Raw genomic sequence first — 16,857 nt, forward strand, 5'->3', positions numbered from 1 at the left:
TTGTGGTGCCCTGGTTTTCTTCATAGGTTTTTGGGGAGACTAGTGTTGTGCCCTCCTTGAGTTTTTTCTCTGTTGAAATATATGCGTCTTTGCCAGGTGATGCCATGCTGCTCATCTCCCTCCCATATAGACTCTAGTTTAAAGCTCTCCTGATGAAGTTTTTCATGTACTGGCCAAACATCTGCTACCTGTTCTTTGTGAGGTGCAGCCCATCATTTGCCAATAGTCCTTCTTCCAGGGAGGTTAGCTTGTGGTCCCAGAATCCAAATCTCTCTTTATGGCACCACCATTGCAGCCAGTCTTTCACCTGAAGGATTTTTCTTTCCCTAGTAGTTCCTCTTCCACGTACTGGTAGGATTGAGGGGAAGACTGTCTGGGCACAAGTATTTTTTATTTTCCTCTCTAGAGCTTCGAAGTCTGATGTTATTTCAACAAAACTTCTCATGACAGAGTTGTTAGTTCCCACATGGAAGAGAAGGAAGGGATAATTGTCAGAGAGTTGCGTGAACTTGCTGGTTATACCTTTAACCTTGGCATCAGGGAGACAGCATACTTGGCGATTCTCTGGGTCATCTCGACATACGTATTTTTCCATCCGGAGCAAGAGGGAATCTCCTACAACTAGCACTCTTTTTGTTTTGTTGCAAACTTTGCTATCCTTTTCCTTGCTTGATTGGCCTTTTGTCTCTTTTTCAGAGTTACCCAGTGTGTCGTGTAGTTCTTTCACAGTAGGTTTCTCACACGTCCCTTCCTCAAGTAGCTTGAAGTGGTTTGAGAGTTCCACTGCTTCCATGAGTGCAGAGCGTTTTCTAGGTCTTTTGTGTCTGTCACCCTGTTCCAGTGAGCTTCCTCATTTTCTCTTCCCTCAGAGTTCTCTTCTACTGCCTCAGCTTGCAGATGCTTTTCTTGCTTCTGGACTACACTTACCTGTTGCAACGCCTCTGCTCTGTCTAGAAATTCTTCGCTTTCTTTCATTGTCCAGAGGGTGCACACTCACTGCTCTAGTGTTCTCCCCTTTTCCTGTAATGGGGGTAGTAGTGTGCAGCAGTTGCAATTGTTGCAGGCCACCACTGTGGAGTCTCCTTGGTGCACTATTTGTGCCCCTGTGTGCGGTGGGGAGGGGGGGATTAAGATGAAATAAAGAACAGAAAGTGGAGGGAATGTTAGGGACCTCCCCTGCCGAACTCCTCCACCAAACTCCTGGTATCTCGCTCTGGTCACATGCTCCCTGGGAGCTTGGCTGCTTATATCCCAGAGGCCCTACACCAGCAGGGGCAGCTTGCTCTGGCGTGCTCTGCTCTGCTCGGAGTCAGGAACCAGAATGAATCACCTCACCCACACAATTGCTGCTAGCTGATCAAACCACTCCCCTTCAGTTCATCAGCAGTCAGCTAATCCAGAACTTCCCTTCAACTGTCTCTTAGGAAACGAGGCTTTAAGCTGAGTTAGTGCAAGCCTGTCTCTGCTTTGCCTTGCCTCTGTCTGTCTCTACTTTACCTCTGCTTTGCCTCTGTCTGGCTCTGTCCCCTCTTCTATTACAACTCCTTCTCCGCCAAATTCCTATTTGCTCCCCTTGGTCACTCGCTCCCTGGGATCTTGGCTCCTTATGTCCCAGAGGCCCTAGACCAGCAGAGGCAGCTTGCTCTGGTGTGCTTTGCTCTGCTCGGAGTCAGGAACCAGAATCAACCAGAATCAAAGGGTTGTGATGATGTGCACACAACCCTCTTGCTTTTTCTTTGGACTGAGCAAGAGTCTGGGACTCATCTGTGTTCATAGTGGCTGCACTTTGGGAGAGCTTGGTGCACATCCATGACCTGTTGCTGCCTTTGCACTGTGCCCAGAGCAAAGTGAAGAAAGATGAGTATTTATGCACACAGAGGCATGTTTTCTGTGTTGGATGGAAGCATGCCAGAAGTACTCTCCTTTAGAAAGGAGGATCCAAACAATAATTGGGGGTATGTCAGCACTTGTTCTTTTTTGTCAATAAGGTGAAGGGTATTAATGAGCCAGCACCATTATTCTCCTATATTTGTGGAACTCTGGCTTTAAAAATGTCTATTCTCCATCTTTTCCATGTCTCCTGGCTTCAGCTCCCTTCTATTTGACTCAACAGTTTTCCACCTCAAGTGTTTCTCTGCTATTTGTTTCCACAGCTAAAATTGAACAGTCATATCAGATTAAGACCTCTACGGATGTCACTGCTTTGTGGAAAGGCTCCGGCAGGGTACCACGGCACTGAAGGCATCTGATGAAGATTGGCTAATGGGATCTGATTTTGGATGTTGTGAAGCCTATTAAGGCAAACGGGGATCAGGCCTGGATGCCTGACAGAAAAGTGCAAGCGCTACGGAAATGATGAATATTAATAGGATTTCAAATAATGCCAGACACCATTCTTAATGAGGTTGGGGAAACAATGCAGGAGGAAAGAAAAAAATGGAACTGTTAAGACAGTGTATCATAAAGTCTGATCCTCCCTGCTGGGCACCTGTGCAATGTCACCCCCCCCCTTCCCCCAAATGCTTCCTTTGGAGGCATGCCGCTTGCCACATGTGAGCATGGCTTGAGAAGCACTGAACTGTCTTGAACCTCTGAGATATGCTGCGGGCCTACTGTGTTCACAGCTGTCTTATGCAAGCAAAAGCAGTGTTTGCTTGCTGAGTATGGAGAAAGCACTTCTTTGATACCCTCTCCTTAGCTGAGGTGTGAGCTGCATCAGTGATCACATGCATTTCTAACTTCTTCCCCTAGCATTGGTTAGAAATCCTCCTTCTGCCCTGCCTTCTCTAACGCACATCCTGCCACTGTCTTTCTTCTCATGGGCACTCCTTTGGCATGGGCGCAGGCTGCGGGCGGCAAAGATGGGGTGGGCCGTGTTCTGCACAAGCTGTTTGAGGCTGTACAGATGAAATCAGCTTGGGAGAGTTTACGCAACACCTTTAAAGTCGGATTCATTTCTACCCGAGAAAAAACAAGGTGTTCTTGACAAGTTACCCTAAAGCAGTGCTCCTGGGCCTATCTCCTCTGCAACAGCCTGAGAAAGACAGATCTTTGAGCTTTTTCAAGTGCTTTTCTGCCATCGATCATTATGAGGCATTTATGGGATGGATCCAGCCAGGATGTTAACTCTTTCAGTGGTGGCAGCAGCGGTGGGGTCCTCAGCTGCGCTTGAGTGGCCTAGAGTGATGATTCATGTCATTTCTATAACCCCTGGAGCTACAGCTCTGCCTTTCTACCTACCAGTTTGCTCACAATCAGTTCAGAAACTGGCTAAATGGCTCAGCACACATTGAAATGCCCCAGTTTCACTCCCTGTGTATTACAGTTGAAGCCAAGCAAAATGTTGCATCGTGTAGTGGTTAGAGTGTTGGACTGGGGTCTGAGTTCTCGTCCCAACTTGGACATGAAGCTCTCTGGGTGGGCTTGGGCCAGCTGCAGACTATCAGCCTAACCTACCTCACAAGGTTCCTGAGAAGAAGAAAAGCATGTAAAGCTACCTTGGATTTCTTATTAACAATTATTTTCAGACCACCTTTAATTATGAACTGGATTTTCTCAGCAAGAACCTCTTGTTGTGCATGACCCTATTGCAAAGCAGAGTATTTGTGGGGTGGCTTGAGCCTGAAAGAGGACTAGAGACTCATTGGCTTTACAAAAGACATCCTTCTCATGGAGATGGGAGCTACTCTGCTGAAATGGCTCAACAAAGATACCTGCATTTCTGGACTGGCCCTGTGGTCATGGCTAAGGGGACTGGCCTGCACCACACCACTGATGTCAAGATACTAAAACGACAGCTGTTATCCTGGGACAAAATCCTATGCACGTTTGGATGGAGGAAAGGCCTACATATATTCCACTGACTTCTACAGTCCTTTTCTGGAGTTTACTTCCGTGAGATTAATGCCACCAAGCCAGAGATCCTTCTCGGTGGTCACCCCTAAACTGTGAACTGGCCTGTTGGGCCAGATGCACCAGATATCCCAGGCTGCTACCTTCAAGAAGGAGCTAAAGACATATTGTTTCTAACAGGCCTTTCCAGATTACTTTATTTAATATATTGTTCTTAATCTGAGCTTGAATTGTTTTTGGTTTAAATTGCCATAAACCACCCTGAGACTATGGGAATGGGTCAGTTTATAAAAATTAGTAATAATAATAATTCCCAACTTGCTAGCTGGAGAATTTTAGGCCTTTTTCTGTCTAAGTATATTCAGGATTGCACATTTACTGTCTAAACTCTAGAGAACATCCCAACAAGCTCACTAGAGCAGACTTCAGCCCTCCTGCCATTTTTGTTCCATGTGTCCATGCCGTGCCATATAAGGTCTTGTCCCTGCAAGGCATTCACCCTACATTACCATTCAGCCTGCATCCGTGACGGCTGCAAGAGTGGCAGAGCCAAGGCAGTACATGTCAGACACACCTTGCCCCACCTGTGGCATCCTCCATCTTCTTATGGGGAAACAAGAGCCTTCAGGTGGGCTTTGACTTGCATCTGCCGGAATCAAGAAGTCTCGGTGAAATTGGGAAGCCCTGCTTGATCATGCAGAAAGTCCCGTCTGCAGTCCGGTGAACACGAGCTGCAACTTCTTCAAGCCAACATGGCATGCTCAGTAACAGAGACTCCCAGAGGTAGGGTTGGGGTGCACACACTCCCCCTGCCCCTTTTATCCCCTTTGTGTGCAGGCATAGGCATGATGTCTCTCAACTGGTCTGCAGGAAAGCATTTTTGATGTTTCCCTTCATTAGAGTTCTAAACTCTACTAAAGCCAATAACTGAGCTGGGTAACGCATCATACAAAGAGCTCTCCACCACCCAGAGTTTATGACTACCAATTGCCTCTGGAAGCACATGGGGATTATTATGCCCCCAATCAGTGGCTAAACTCAGTAATATGCAGGTAAGAATGGGTGACCAGGAGAAATTGGCTGCACCTGTGCTTGGTGGATGGTTGACCCCTTGCTGACTTGAGACTGGAAAACAGGCTAAGTCGGGTGGGGGTGAAGAGGTAGTTGTGCCATCATTTTCTTTAAGTCATCTGCAATTTGTGTATTAAGAAAAGCCAGGGAAATTTATGTAAATTCTGGCTGCAATTTGTCCAGTGTGTGTACATTTTGCACAAAATTGCTGCCAGAATTTATATAGATTTCCCTGGCTTTAAAAGACAAATAATCTAATTTCAGCCCAGTTTAAAAGCAGAAGACTTCATGTCAGTTCAACTCAGGTTAGAGTGAGTTGGTCCCGCAGTGAGTTCACGGGTCTGAATCCAGTTTGGTGAAGGCAACTGGACCAGTTCTGCATCTCCAACCAGGTTCCTTGGGAATCCACACATACAGATGCTTTAATCACTCTTCCTCCAGGTGTCACATTGTCCACGCTTCAAGATGAGAAACAACCTTCTGTGGATGCTGGTTCAGCTTGGAATCGTTCAGTGTTCCAGGTGCATAGAATGACAACAAAAACGATGAGGGGGCTGGAACAACTTTCCTGTGAGGAGAGGCTGCGACAACTGGGACTGCTCAGCGTAGAAAAATTGTGAGCACGGGGAGACGTGATAGAGGAGTTTTCAAGAATGCATGGTGTGGAGAAAGTAGAGAGGGAGACATTTTTCTCTTTCTCCTACAACTTTCAATCCCTGAGTCATCCCATGAAGCTGACTGAGGGGGGAGGTTTAGGACAGGTAAGAGGAAGTGCTTCTTTATAGTTAAACTGTGGAATTTGCTGCCATGGGAAGTGCTGATGGATGCCAGTCCTGATGGTTTGAAGAAGGGATTGGAGAGATTAATGTGGGAGGAGGTTGCCTGCTGACTATGTGCTACCACCTTGCCCAGGGGTGGCCTGCCTGCACACACCAGTTGCTGAGCAGCTTGGGCAGGAGGGGGTCTTGCACCCATCAGTCTTGAGGGATCCTGTGAGCAGCTGGTTTGCCACTGTGTGTTCATGCTGGACTAGATGGACCTTTGGTCTGATCCAGCATAGTTTTTCTGATGTTCTTATGTTCATTTCCCAGTTGCTGTCTGTTGGCATCCCACCACAAGTTTAAGTATCCTTCCCTGCTGCCTCTACCATGTCATTTTTCTCACTACTCAGAATGGAGAGATTTCTTTACTGGAAGATGCTCCTTGTTTGCACTGTATTTGTGGTGAGATAATTGCTAGCGGCACTTACCATGTTTATTAGCCGAGCTGTCCATATTAAAATGATAGATTTTTTTAATACCATGAAGAACATCTCAGGGAGCAAGAATAAGTTAATTTCCTATTTAACCTAAGAGCTGGTGGTTACAAAAATGTTCCGTGTAAATAAATTAAGATGAAAACACCCCCACCAATAGCTGTGGACTTGAAATAGCCTTACTCAGAGAGAGATGTGGGGTGCAGAGAGACTTTTCCTTATTGCTTGGGAACCTTCTCCTCCATTGCTTTGTGTCTAAAGGGATCAATTCTGTATTTAAATGGTTTGGCTTTTAGCCCAAAGTTATATAGGAGAATATTTCTAGCTGCACCCAAGAGCCTCTTCTGCTGGGCATTGTCCCAGTCACCCTCAAAGAACCTACAGATTTCATTGTTATTTCTCTTCTCAGCCATGGAGGCATCCATCTTTCACAAGGGCTGGAAACACACAACCCTGTTTGAGAGGGATGAGTGAGGTGCGCTCTCATCTGTGGCCCGTGATTCAGGCACACTCCTTCCCTTTGATGTGCTTCAATCTGATCAAACAGGTTTTGCAAGCTTCAGAACAAGGCAAAACCCGTGAATAGCCATCGTAGTATAGCAGAGTAAGCATTGCACGGCTGGGGCAATATTGCTTCTCTCACATCACGTTCAGCATTTGATGAAGCTAGGTGAAAAAAATGTAACTTTCTACTTCAGAGGCAATTACCAGGTGGGAGGGGGAAATTTGATTGGGGTCATGGTGTGGGGGAAGTGGGTTTGACCCATTGGCCCCTGCTGATTCCCCAGCTTAACCTTCCTCCCTCTTCCCATGGCAGATGCTATGAAGCTCCATGAGGATTCCACGCAGCCACTCTCCCAAATTGTGCCCACACTCCCCATCCCCACCCCCATGTCTGACGGGGCGGGGGGGCAGGTAAGCCAGGGAACTGGCACAGGGGCAAACCGGAGCCGGCCAGAAACAGTGATTTGATTGAAAATGTATGAAATTAATTCAGTGATCTGAAAAGACATGCTTTTCGAAAATGGCTCCTTCCTCCAACTTTCTTTCACTGATGCTTCAGCATGTGAAAAAGGTGCATAGAATTGCATTTTTATTGGATGTACTTAGAACTGTCCAGTCAATGCCTGACTTCTCCCTTCATTCCCTGCCCCTCAAAAGCACAGAGTGGGATGCCCTTTAGAACTTGCTGTCTGCTTTTGCATAAAGCATCTTTCAGATTTTTCAAGGTATCGTAAATTGACACATCAAAATAAACTGGTTCAAAACAGCTTAAAAGGATCACTGTCATTTCAAAACAGCCCTTGGACCAGCCACCCCCCTCCTGGACCATGGCCCCTTCATTTCCCAGCTCTTCCCATGGTTATTACACTGGAGTTAAAAAAAACATTTCTCTTGTAGACCTGACCCCAGCCACGGGGAAAAGCCCACTTCCTTCTGCATGACATTGTGACTCTGCATACAGGGCTGGCTACAGAAACGGGCATGTTGACCCAGCAAGAGTTCTGTAATCACAGAAACCCTTCTACATCTAGGAACACAGAAAGAACATGCCCACCCATGGTTCTCCAACTAGATGTCACTATGTACCTCTGTATATGGCTGGAGAGGGGAACACTCAGCCCAAGAGCTGCTTTTGGTCCATGGGGTTCCCATCTAACCTGTGGAGCCATCATGGCTCCCTCCAGAGAGGTAGAGGCTGACACCCACACCTGCCCCCTGGAGAAATCCTCACTGCTACCTCTGACCACAAATGGGAGCATAGCAGTGGGAGATGCAGATGAGTGAGTGAGGAACGCACCTGCATGGTGCCTTCTGCACTGTGAAAGCAACTGAGCTGGGGGCTTGCGGAGCACCATTCTTGCTCCTAGCTTCTCTGTGGCAGCTTGACTGGGTCTACATCGTGTCCTCAATGGCCAGGGGCCAAGTGACATCAGGGAGCGTGGCTACGTGGGGACAGAGAGACAGCCCTCTTTTTGACATTGTGACCTAGCCTATTGTCAAACTTAATTAGCATCCTTCTAAGAAAGATGTTCCAGCAGTGACCAAAAGGCACCAGTTAGACCAGTGTTAAGAAGCACAGTTGAACCTGTCATTTCCCTACTGGACCTCAGTATGTTTTTTGAGAATAGGGGTTCCATCATTTGACACCAGCTGGCAATACATTTGCAGTGCTGCCAAATTTGGCAATGTTTTCCATATATTGTTATTTCTCATCACATTTGTACTGAAAAATCTAATCAATATTTGATTAAAGCAGCTGAAGAAATGGTACACTTTGACATCTCCCAGGGAGAAAGGAAGAAAGGGCATAAATCTAGGTTAAACAGACTTCCACAAAGAATGGTGGATGGACAGGCTTGGATGGATTTTAGTTTTAAGGTAAATATTAGGAAGACCTTCCTGACAATATGCCCAATTGTATATCGACACGTTCTTTAAGAGAGCTGTAGAATCTACATTAGAGGCTTCTAAAACATTTTCCCGGATAAACAATTGAAATTATGAGCTAATTATGCCCTCTAGTTATTATAGAAATAGCCGTAATAATCCAGAACTGGTTTGCAGTTTACAATATATTCTGGAAGAATTCCAATAAACTAAAGTAAATGTTATGGATTATTTCCCTCATTTGGCACACTGGTTTGCAAGTCTTACTATACAAAGTATCGAGTCTAATGATACTTGCTTGCAAGAACACTCCATGGCACTCTGCTTCTGAGTTCATTGAGTAACACTACTAAACTCACCTCTAATGAAAACATGTGTAGCCTTGGTCTGCACTCCTTCCTAAAGGCATCCCTCGATCACCCATTTGAAGTATGCCCTGGCACCTTCACTAGGAGATACAAGTCATCCTGGCTCAAAGCCACTAGCATGGCGTCCAGTTCATTCTTTCCCAAAAATAGATTAAGGAGGCAACTTATTCTTCTATAATCGTAGGAGATCTCACCCATGACAATGAGCATTCTTTGCATCTATGGTAGAGTTGTGCATTCAGCAAGCTGCCAATCGGACACAGAATTTGGTTCCCTAAATAAGCTGGAATCTCCTTTTTAGTGAAGGATTATTTTCACCTGAAAAGCCCAAGAAAATTACACATGTGAAGGACTTCTCAGGAGTTGGTGGCTGGGCAGGGCCGACCCTACCATTGGGCAGAGTGGGAGATGATGCTGGGCAATTGGATCCCCTTGGCTACTCTTCTGAAATACCCTCCTGCAGCCTTCTCTTCTGTTCAAAGAGTAGAAGTATGTCCACCATGTGGCCTGCCCTGCACTTAAGCTGGCCCATTGCCCTCAGGCGTGGAGGACTTTCCTTCCCCATGGTCAATCTGGAAGTGCCAGTCCAGTCCAGCTGGCTGCTGTGCATTCCTGGGGGATGCTATCTGGGCTTGTTCCTCAAGCAGCAAAATCTACTGAGCCAGTCCTGGCTGGGGGTAGGAGCTCAGTGTCCTGCAGAACCCCCTAACTGTATCCCAGGGCTAATTTCTGCCCCGGTGCAGAAAATTCTGTCCTTGCTAAGTGCAAACCTTTGTCTTCCTGACAGCATTACTGACGTGCTGATCCTGAATACCATTCCCAGGCTCTGTGGAATGCCATCAAAAGTCAAGGGCTTTTTAGCACTGAAGATCAGGAGTCCACATCCTGGTAGAGGAGTTGTAAGGAAATTAGTCTTTGGAGCATGGTAGGGATGCATGTGAAATTCAATTCAGTTCATTTCTGAGCAGAATTTATCGAGTTCGCATCTTCCCCTGTGTCCAGCTAATAAAGCATTACTTTACAAAAGTAACATATAAACAAGTGCTTGTTCCATTCTAGATATTTAAGCAGTTTTGAAGTGCATAATTGTGAGATTTGAGAAATTGTTATTTTTCCATCAAATGTTATCAAGAACTGGTGGCTGAGACTGCATTGAGTTTCATTGGACAGCTTGTTTAAAAACACACGAAGGGGAGTCTCCCTCCAAATCCAATGCAGATTAAGTAGTGTTGGTAGCAGTCAGTTTGGGTGCAATTCTGTGCATGGTTAGACCAAAAGTAGTCCCACAACTGCTAGCATTTAGGAAGCTGTAGGACTTTTCTTCTATCTAAATATGTGTAGCATCATGCCCTGAAGCAACCTTAACTTTGCCACTGGGAGTCACTGCCCCAAACCAAGTGACAAGTCTGTTCTCACACAACATACATCTTCACAGCATCAGTGACTCTGGAAATTGAGAAGTGATCTGGGTGGCTTCCCCACTTCTTTTTGATGACTGATTTCCCCCTGCTCATTGCTTCTCCCTCCCTGGTAACATTTTGAACCAAAGAGCACATGACTTTTCTGCAAATGGCAGCTGCCTGCAAAGTTATATGTCCTTGTCAGTGGGAAAAACCCTCACAGTTTCTATGCCCCTTCAGCAGAGTTCTGGGCTACTCAAATTCCTCCAAGCAAGTGAGGTTTCCTATGTATCAAATAACCTTTTTGTGCACAATAGCAGGTACCACAGATGATATTTTCTTCATTCTTACAGAAAGAATCAGCGATCTTTTAAAATTCCAGCAAATAGGACTGAACGGGAATCTAAGAATTCCACTCCCAGAGGCCATAACCCTTCCACCCAAACCCTCCTTTTGTAAATTACTTTGCCTCATATTCAAGAAGCAAGGTGGAGAAGGAGGAACAGAAGGCAGGACAGCCCCCAGGCTGTGGGTGATGGGTTTTGCCTCTTAAATCTGCATTTTAAATACATTCTATCCTAGCTATATTTTTCTTGTTCCTGTAGCACGTTGAATCTTTTACTATGAAAAATTCACAGTTTAACGGCTGTTATGCCTAAGTATGGTTACTTTGCACCACACAACCGTGGTTCAGTTACCTGATTGCATGACATACCAAGCTCATCATGGGTTGCTTAACCTTTGATGAGCAGCATCGTGTTCCAGGCAGTATGGACACCATGGCTTACTGTCTTGTTAAGTGACCCTCACAAAACTGTCAGTTACATCCCTGTAGAGCAGGGCAGCTCTGAGTTTTGCTGAGCCCCTAGCACCTGACCAGCATCCTTCCCTTTGTAAAACCTTCCACATTTATTTGAGCAGAAGCGGAGAGGGGCATTTCCTTCCTGCAAGGTGTTTTTTTCCCACTGCTGTCATTCTGCTTAAAATATTCACCCCAGGGTCATTAATGCAGCTACATTCCATGAGCACTGAGGGTCAGGGTCAAGGAGATCCATGCGCCTCCTTGCTGTCTTGGGAGGGAAGAAGGAATGGCATGCATTACAATCTGACCACTGTTCACTGTTAGCTCCTTCCTCCATGCCTTGACTGGTGGCTCACTGTTTTTACACACACACACACACACACACACACACACACACAGAGAGAGAGAGAGAGAGAGAGAGAGAGAGAGAGAGAGAGAGAGAGAGAGAGAGAGCGCCTCTGCCATCCCTTGGACAATGGAAATCGGCCATAGCCAGCAAGCGTAAGTTGCAGGAAAGGATTGCAATCCAAGCCACCAACTGCCTAGGCAAGTGCACATGCAGGCTCATCATTCATTTTGACGACTGGCATCTCCCTGCCGGGGCACGTCTTGGCAGTCGCTGCAGCAGCTGCTGCTCCTGACAGCACCCACCTCATTTCTCCAACCCCTCCCCAGCATTGTCTGCCAGCCTGTTCTTCTTTCTTACACGCAAATGTATAGGCAGAGTCAGAAAAACTCCCCATAAAATACCTGGGGATTTCCAGGAGATGAGGGGCAGGGGAGCATTTCACAGAAGCTCTGTGAGCCCCACAGCTGCAATATGAACTACTTTAGAGAAATAAAAGGAAATGGGTCGGGAGGGGTAAAGAGTTAAACTAGTGGCACACACAGTTTTTGGACAAGCTTCCATTTATGTAGTACAAACCGTTTGTCCTGATAACCTGGATCTAATGCAGTTCATAACAATGGTTGGATCCAGGATCTGCCTGCTGCAGAAAGGAAGGGCTCAGCTCATGGCAGGCCTTAGAACATGGAGGGAAGAAAGCCCCTCATCATCACCACCCCCACTACTATATCGCACATCCATCCTGCCTTTCCTTCTCTTGCAAAGAACCCAAAAGCGGCTCACAAGGTTCTCCTTCTCTCCACAACAACAGTCCTGTGAGGCAGGTTACGCTGAATGTCTGTGGCTGGCATAAAGTCACCCAGTGACCTTCATGGGCAAGTGGGGGCCCGAACCGGACCTCCCAAATCATCACTCCAACACTCTAAGCAACCACAGCAGCTCTCATCACCCAGTTGATCCAGCATAAGTCTGGATCCGTTCCTAAGAAACCTTGTTAAAAGATTATTCATACATAAAATGGATACTCTTATCTCAGTGGCTATTGGCATCTTTGGCCACCTAATGAGAAGAAAGGACTCCCTGGAGAAGAGCCTAATGCTGGGAACAATAGATGGCAAAAGAAGAAGGGGATGGCAGAGGATGAGGTGGCTAGATGGCATCACTGAAGCAGTTGGTGTGAGCTTGGGTGGACTCTGGGAGATGGTGGAGGACAGGAAGGCCTGGAGGAATGTTGTCCATGGGGTCGCGGTGGGTCGGACGCGACTTCGCAACTAATAACTACTACTACTACTACTACAATTGACATCTAAGTTGCTTCTGCAGAAACATCCCTGATTCAGCTTGAGGTAAACTTGCCAGACCTGAGGTTGGTCCTTATGTGAACTTAGGTACGTTTTGTGCTTCTCAGCAGCCTGGACTCCCTATTATATTAGAGGCATTCATACATGGAGAAGATTGCCACCTATTTCACAGGTAACATGAAATGACTATAGCTGGGAGCAAACACTCACATGAATGAGGAGTAGCCCATCCTGTTCTGTCTCCAACAAAGGTTTTAAAAACTGTGCAAAATAAGATAAACTGCCAGCGTCTTTGCTAAACACAAGAAAAGTATGAATGGAAGGAGTACACTAAGACTTCCAGCTGGAATCTTGAGGAACATGGCTGATTCTTTTCTTCATCATCTATCTATATAATAATCTATTTCAACTTGCAAAGTGTAAGCTGAGTGTGAAATAGCAGCAGGAAATGAGAGAAAAACTGTCTCTTGAATGTGGCTGATAGAGAGGTTAACAGCTAGCTAGCTAAGACCCCCTGCAGTCTCACTTATTAACTGCAGATAGAGCCCAATGTCTGGGTATAATAGGAGACTAAAGTAATGGTCATCTGTAGGAAAGTAATGCAACATGCACAACTACAGAAAAAAAGCTGCTTTTTGGATCTAATCCACTCGCAGTCATCCACCAGTTGTAAGGATGGTCTACTGCTGAGCAAAATTGAGGAAGAGACGTTTATATTCAAATGTGCCTTTCTAACGGAATATCATATGTCCATCCTGGAACTTGAAGCAAAACTGGGGAAAGATGTCTGCACTCCAGTGTGCTTAAATCTACATGAACCACTGAGTGGATTTATTCAAAGGTCTGGAATATGCTGATGGCACACAGTTCTGTTTCTCCTTTTTCAGTCCCTCAGGTGAGGCTGTGTGTGTATTTAACCAATGAGTGGCTGTGACTATGGACTTGATGAGGGCTAACAAATTGAAGTTCAATTCAGAGAAGACTGACGTGCTGTTAGTAGGTGGTTCCCTGACCATATGGAGGGTGTTCAAGCTGATCTGGATGGGGTTGCACTCCCCTTGAGGGAGTAGGGTCATGGGGTTCTCCTTGATCCGTCACTTGAAGCTCAGGTGGCCTCAGTGGTACAGAGGGCCTTCTACCAGCTTCATCTGGTGGCATAGCTACACCCCATCTAGATAGGGCATACCCTGGTCTCAGTAATTCATGCTCTAGTAATCATTAAATTAGATTACTGCAGTGCACTGTACATGGGGCTGTCCTTGAAGACTGTCCAGGAGCTGCAGCTTGTGCAAAAGGCAACAGCCAGACTAATAGGCAACCACTGGGAGGACTTTCTCAATGGTGGCCTCCCATTTACGGAATGACTTCCCCACTGAGACCTTCCAGGCACCAGCCTTGTCATCTTCTTGACACCAAGTTAGCACATCCCTTTATGCCAAGACATTTAAAGACAATGTGGATTTTCAAAGTCTGCCCCACTTTGGCCATGTCGTGAGAGCTGACTCCAGCTCCTTTTTCACTGGGAGTGATCAGTGAAAAAGGAGAAGGACCCGTTGGCCGGACACCATGAAGGAAGACACTGGGACGGACATGGTGGTCTTGAAGGAAGGAGTGTGAGGCAGAGAGGCATGAAGAGCAATGATCCATAGAGTGGCCAAGGGCCGGACATGACTGACAATGTTCAAGGACCTGAGGGGACTACCCATCCCAGGTGTTTTACTGGTCTACTCTTCCTCATATGTTGTTTTAGCTATTTTTAATTTATTTTAAAGTTTTATATTTTGGGACAATGTTATGGCATATTATTGTATTGTTTTTGTGAACTGCTGTAAACCATCCCAAGAGTTTCAGTTATTGTGTGGTATCGAAATAAAATGAAACAAGAGTAAGAATAAAGAAGAAGGAGTTTCATTGATTTCCATGGGTCTACTCTCGAAGCATAAGGAAATGGATCCAACCTTGTGCATGTTGGCTTGAACTCCTTGGCGGAAGGGTGGACTAAAACCTCCTCCATTCACTGCACAGTGACTCTTTCCTGAAGTAAAGAAACTCTCTGCTTGTCCTGGTCATGGCCTGAAGGCTCTTGATGCACGGACCTTGCTAAACCTGGGTCTGCTCAGTGCCTGGGTGGAGGAATGGCCTGGGAAATAGAAGTGGGCTCACTTCAGCAACACAGGAGAAAGGTGAGCTAAAAATGGGTGGAAATGTAGGCATGCCCCCTTGGTGAGTTGGAGGCTGGCCTTTCAGGGGACTCACCCATGCGTCAGAGGAAGGGCTGCATTGCACAGCTAGGAGTCAGGATAGTTCTTAGAGAACTTCTTTGTAGCAGCCTTCTCCAGTCTTGTAGCCTGCAGATGTGTGGGGCCACCATTCCCATCATCCCCAATCATCATGGCCACAACCACCTCCAGCTTGACACCGATACTACTGCTCCAGTGTTCCCAGCCAGCAGAACCAGTGAGCATTACTCCTCATTTATGCTGGGAATGATGGGAATGGCAGTTCCACACACCTACAAGGCACCAGGTCAGGGAAGGCTGCCTTACCCATCACAGCAAGCCTTTCCTCTCGCATCGCCATGCCAAAGTGCCCTGGTTTCAGTGCCCTTTGAGACTAGGCTGTTTTTACAATAGGGAAACTGGAACCCCAGCATTGCTTCAGGAGGCAGAAATGGCTCGGGACAGTCCCTCGCTCAGATGGCTGCCATCCTCTGTCTGTAAACAGCTATTCCTCAACGTTCAGTTCCACATCCCTGGATCAAAGCAGCAGCTTCCAGCAGAGCCTTTTTCTCTCATTTCTTTAGAAAGATTTGCAGTTGGATGGAGCCAACATTTGTTCCTGCTTCCTTAACTCCATTATTCTTGTTCTTAGGTAACAGGGTTTTTGTCAGCCGCACACACACACACTGCAATGTGTCAATCATCAAAGTCTTCATAGCGAGGTAGTGTCAAGCCTGTGGCGCATTGCAGGTTCATATCACAGATGGGAAGAGGCTTTGCGTGGACGTGACAAATGGAAGAGTTCTTGAAAACTGTATGTGGAATCTTCCTTGGGTTAGTCGGTTCGTTCCGGGACCTTTCTCAAAGCACTAATAATTGAATGAGAGGTATCCTGATGAAGGGATGCAAAACCAGTTGGGAGAGCATCTTTTGCTGCCCTTCTTGTTGCCTCAAAAGTCTGGAGTTATTCAGTCCCTTACCAAAACAAGAGAACAATACATGCTCTGCATCTTTGTCTAATTTGAGTTAGAATGCAGAAGCTTATTTCATGGATGGATGGATGGATGGATGGATGGATGGATGAATGGATGGATCCTTTCCCCATGAAAAGCCCAGGGTAACTATAAAACGCATTTCATCACATAAACAGCAAAAGCATGACTCTAAAAACATAGATATAAAACATATGTTATATAATTTTTGTTGATCATAAATTACAGATCTCAGTAGCGGATCCCCCATTCTATCAATACACAAATTTGGTGTCCACAAAGCTACAAAACCTAGAGGATGGTCTTGGCTGCCAAAATGACTGGGAGGATGGCCGGTTCTGTCTTGTGTGTTTGGATAAGCCTCCACGTAGCACATCCTTGCTTTAGAACTTCAGAGGGCGGGTTTAATACTGCCATGTCTTCTGAACTGGCAAGCACAAATTCTGATTCAGCAACAACCTTTTCTGGCTCTGAGACCCTGCATGGTGTGGTGGTTAAGAGTGCTGGGCTGGGACTCAGGAGACCTGGGCTCTATTCTCCCTTCAGACATGAAACCCACAGATCTGTCATTGTGAGGACAGAACGGAGAGGAGGAGAACCTTAGAAGCCACCTTGGGTGCCATGCTAGAGGAAGCAAGGTAGGATAGAAATGCACGAAAGTGATGGCAAGAGCAAGAGCAACGTTTACCATACTTAGCCCCGTATTGACTGACTCTCACCACTCCTGCTCACTCGCATGCACAAGGGGCTTGCTTTTGGTGCACACAAGAAGGAGGGACGAAAAGGGTACCCACTGCATGGTGCAGCCCCCAGCCAAGCACCCACAGCCCAGCAGATTCTCAGCCTCCCACTCGCACACA

The sequence above is a fragment of the Varanus komodoensis genome, unplaced genomic scaffold, assembly GCF_004798865.1.
Source record: "Varanus komodoensis strain SLA01 unplaced genomic scaffold, ASM479886v1 scaffold3, whole genome shotgun sequence".
NCBI classification, from domain to species: Eukaryota; Metazoa; Chordata; class Lepidosauria; order Squamata; family Varanidae; genus Varanus; species Varanus komodoensis.